The 5,087-nt window shown below is 28.8% G+C and overlaps 1 long non-coding RNA gene across 1 annotated transcript; it reads right to left on the reverse strand.

The window, feature by feature from the left end:
- Positions 1-2,579: 2,579 nt before the first annotated feature.
- LOC134254843 (uncharacterized) lies at positions 2,580-4,066 on the reverse strand. Its single transcript, XR_009989391.1, has 3 exons — positions 3,386-4,066; positions 3,049-3,122; positions 2,580-2,856 (listed from the first exon to the last, which is right to left on the reverse strand). It is a non-coding gene; the product is annotated as an uncharacterized LOC134254843 (long non-coding RNA).
- Between the last annotated feature and the right edge of the window lie 1,021 nt (positions 4,067-5,087).

Here is a 5,087-nt window from a genome sequence, read left to right on the forward strand (position 1 = left end):
TAAGAGATGTTTGTGAAACACCTGTGCCACCCCCCCTCCTCTTTGCCATTGAATTTTCTTAATTCCAAAGGGCAGATCATTGTCAAAAATTGCTCGATCGATCATACTCCAAACAGACCTTCACATACATGTATATATTCTTATACTTAACTTATATACCAAATTTCATTTCAGGATGTATAACCTCATCAGCCCTCTTCGAAGGAGGGCATAATGACTTGATTTCAACAGAAGTAATATATAAAATCTGCGTTCATTAATATAATCATAAAAATACATGTAGTTTGTTTCATAACAGAGAATTGAAGATGAATGGAATGATAAAAGGACAAACAGAAAGATTAATATTAAAACAGCGAATTTTTGCAGCACTCTATTATCTTATAAAACCGGACTTTTTGTCGGATACCTATATGAGAGGTCCATAGGCCACAAGGCTCACCCGAGTAAGTAGCTGTTCTCCATCAGATCCCCCCTTTTTAATATCTACGGTGGTGGCCATACCTATACTACTGGATGCTCCAACATACTTTTAAGCTTTTTTTTTCGGAAGAAGATTTTTAATGAATTTCCTATATATTTCAATGTAAAGCTTAGACTCCAAGTTGTAGCTCCGCCATATCCCCGGTGTTTATGATTTGACAAATTTAGAATCAACACTACTTCAAGATGATTCAACATTAGTATCAGCTTTTCTGGGTGAGTTCTTCTTGAAGAAAAGATTTCAAATGATGTTTCGTAGATATTTTAATGTATTAATATATAAACTACTGTGGCCCCGCCCTACGTGTAGGGGTCCTGATTTGAACAGCTCAGAATCTACAACCGATAGAAATCGGTTAGATAATCTGCAATCTGTTAGTCGGAAAAAGCAAAATTTATGCAAAATTGAGCACAATTTTTAAAAATTAATGTTTAAAATTAAAATTGTTAGAAATCTCTGCACATAAATTGATATTTTAGCATACATGTAGTTTATATTAACATACCAGGTTATTGTACTAACATGACAAATAGTTTCGATATAGCAAAGGTTAGTTTTAGCCGTTAAATCAGCTTATGTGATTTTGCTGATGTTTTGTCTTTTTGTTTTTCCTCATAACATTCACCTGGCTTGGTATATTTTTCTAAAGTTTATATTACACTTTTAGCACAAAAGTAACATATTCTGAAAGTTTTCACCTGTAAACCTTAACTGGGTGTGATTTGTTTATATTTGTTTTTTTTTTTTAATTGAAATATTACTAATGTTTTCCTAGTCTATTTCAATTTTCAGTTCTTAGGAGAAAAAATTCTAAGAATTACCTACTTTTCTAAACTTTTGACATGATATTAAGTCTCCTCCAAAGAAAAAAATTGTTTGTATCATCTGTCCTAATTAAAGATCACCAGAAAAAAATTGTACAAGAAAACAATAAATAAATGTATTAAAGAACATACTTTATCTGTAACCTTAAAATTAGAAAATATATAGAAAAGTAATATTAAAGAAATAAGTAATAATGTAAAACATAAAAGGCATTCAGTTTGTAGAAATCTTTAAAAGAAACAAAAAATAACTCTGCAATGTCTTTCGACAAAAATTGCACTAGGTCTATAGTTTCAACTAGACGCTCGGCTGTTTCCGTTAACCCAGACGAGTTTTCCTGTGACGTCACAGTATAGATGTCTCGTGCGACTTTACGTTTGAAGTGGCGGATCAACGACCGTTTTTCACTTACGACACTGTGTCAATCTTACGACCACTTTCGTGAATAGCTCGCAACTTTTATCTTAGGATTATCGTAAGTTCAAGTCGTAGTCGTAAACTTACGATTTTTCGTGAATATATGTCCAGGTGTATTTTTGAAGGTACAACTGCGCTCGCCTCAACGGACTCACCGTAAAACATATAAATTCCCTTCGCGAAAAATTAATTTTTAAACGACTACATCGACAACTTCACCGCCATGTTAATTATAAAGATTTTTACAAACCGAAAACCCTTTATGCTTTATGTTCCCAGCTAACACAAAAACATTTTTAAAATGTTTTTAAAACATTTTCAAAATGTTGCGAAAACATTTTAAAAAATGTTTTAATCACGTGATTTTGTATGGTTTTTTAAACGTTTTTAAAACATTTTAGTGAAATATTTCAGCAAAATGTTGTCAGAACATTTTCTTAAAATGTTGCAAAAACATTTTCAATAATGTTTTAATCACGTGAATTTGTATGGTTTTTTAAACGTTTTTAAAACATTTTAGTGAAATATTTCAGCAAATGTTTCTGGAACATTTTCTTAAAATGTTACGAAAACATTTTTGAACAATGTTGTAATCACGTGATTTTGTATGGTTTTTTAAATGTTTTTAAAACATTTTACAAAATATTTCAACAAATGTTATCATAACATTGTTATAAAATGTAACAAAAACATTTTCGAATTTTTTTTTTCACGCTTAATTTGTTTGGTTTTTTAAAACGTTTTCAAAACATTCACGTCGAGGTTACAAAAGCATTTTTACTGAAATTTTACTTTTCTCATTAAATAATGATATATTTATATTTTAAATGAAATAAACACAAACTATATTGAATTTTTGAACCTTTAATACAAACCCATATTCAATATGTTAATCACATTTAAATTCCATTCTCGGTACAAGTTTTAATTTATTTTCTTTCAAGTCACCGGGTTTTTAAAGGGTGAAAACGGCGTCTAATCCATTCACTGAATTTTAAAAGAACAGAATCACAGAAATCCTATGTTCACAGTATAGGTCGAACAGAGCGGCGGATCTATAAGACTTAGTTAGAATCACATACACTGAAAAGGCTGATAAGGAATCCGCCCCTCGGAACGAATAGCACAACCTGTAAAGATAAGGAAAATTGTGTTTGTATCAGCGTTCTACATCTAATGTATCTTAAGATGATCAATGAAAATATACAAAAAATATTTTAAATAATTATATCAAATTTAAGTTCTTTCTTCATTTGCATTAAAAAAAAACAGAAAAATAATTACTATGATAATATTTTTGAAGAGTAATAGTATTTACGTACACCTTTGGCTTCACCAAAGGCGGGTCTTTTGAATGGGGGAATTTGAAAATACGGATGATGCAATCAACACCATGCTGTAAAGAAATTTCATTTTTAAATCAATATATTGTTTGATGATTTTAAAACATTCCACAAAGACAACGAATACTTGAATCAAGTATATAATTGTGTTGACTTAAGAATGAGATATTCAAATCAAATACATGTGTATAACCTTAACGCTTTGTCATTTCTTAATGCTACATACATTTGTACAAAGTTATTGATCATGCACTGGTAGTATAAAAGTCATTTTTAAATGATCTTTTAAAGTCTATGATAAAGGAATAATTCTTACCATTCAAAGTTAATAAATCCCGAGCTTATTATTGTGGTTTTATGGTGCAAAGTCTTCTCATTCAAACCGGCACGGAGTAAGCGCGCACATCTTGTTTACCAGAATTCAAAATTTGGCCTAGATAAGCTGCAAACCACTATACTCTGTAACGCGCTGCCCAGCAGGAAAATTGCATAATAGGTTATCATGACACTGAAACTGACCAGTGTGCCAATCCCTATCTAATGCCTCAGAGTAAAATCCTGGGAGTGGATCACAGATTTGATGAAGAACATTTTAAAAAAAACATTAAGAGTTTTATCAAATGCTTATGATTTTATACATTTACTTATATTTTAAATTTTGTGTTTGCCTATCCTTTCATTTATTGATTTTTTGATTTGTTTTAATTAAAGGACTTTATATATGTCTGTTTAATCAATAAGCCAAAACTAGAAATCATTATAAAATACCGGAAAAAATCTTTCAATTAAAAAATTACTACAATTCCTCATTTCAACACTATTCTTTCTATATATTCTTTTTTTTTTTCTTCATAAACTAAATTTTAGGAAAATCGCAATCATACATTATTTGAATGTTTTAAGAACATTTTGAAAATAACATTAAAAAATGTTGCAGCAATGAAAAATGAAGTCTTTAAAAAAGGAAAACACATTAAATTGAATGTTCTAAAATTATTCTCACAACATACTCTTAAAGTTAATAAATGAATTTAAATTGTGCCGCAATTACATAAATGTTTCAGAAACATTTTGAAAATGTTTTCAAAAATGTTACAAAAACTATAATTAAAATGTTTCAATTGTAGTGAAAATAATTATTTTAGTTAATATTTTAGATAAACATTTTTACTGCCTAGGCCGAAAAATATCCGGAATTTAATGTTTTTGACTAACAGCGATATTAAGAATGTTTTAAAAATATTTTAAAAATGTTCCTTACAATTTTTTCAGAAACGTATAGGCAATGTTTCCGTTTTACAGAAAAAGAATGTTTCATTTCATGTTTTAAGAACGTTTTTAAAACGTTTTATAAGATCTTTAATATTTGGAAGCTATACATATACCCTTAGAATAATTTTAAGAAAAATGTTCCTTAAATGAATTAAGAATGTTTCAAAAACATTTTGACAACGTTCCTTCCAAATGTTTCAGAAACGTATTCATGCAATGTTTCAGATTTATGGAAAAGGAATGTTTCATTTCATGTTTTTAGAACGTTTTTAAAACGTAATATAAAAATCTTTGATATTTGAAAGCTAAAAAGCCTTTTGAAACATTTTAAAAACGTTTCAAAAATATTTTAGAAAAATGTTCCAAAAGGATTTAATCATAAGCTTCTTGAAAACATTTTAAAAATGTTTTTAAAATGTTATAAAGAGAAGAGGAAACGTTTTAGAAATGTTTTAAAAATGTTTAGTCTGAAATGTTTCGAAAAAACCTTTTTACAACACCAATAAAATGTTTTGAAAATGTTTTGTGCTACCACAATTTATCTTTGAAATGTAAGCTTGACCTCTTCGATAAAGTTGTTAAAACAATTTTCCCAACGGTTGTGAAACATGGGGTTTTAATAACTCCTTGTTATTTGAAAAACTACACCTTAAATTTTGTAAACATTTCTTAAATGTGAAATCATCTGACACAGAAAATATGGTATATGGTGAATTCGGATATCCATTGTTGATTAATATTAAGGT

Source organism: Saccostrea cucullata, unplaced genomic scaffold (assembly GCF_032062105.1).
Source record: "Saccostrea cucullata isolate Sc308-1 unplaced genomic scaffold, CSIRO_AGI_Scuc_v1 ctg17942, whole genome shotgun sequence".
NCBI classification, from domain to species: domain Eukaryota; kingdom Metazoa; phylum Mollusca; class Bivalvia; order Ostreida; family Ostreidae; genus Saccostrea; species Saccostrea cuccullata.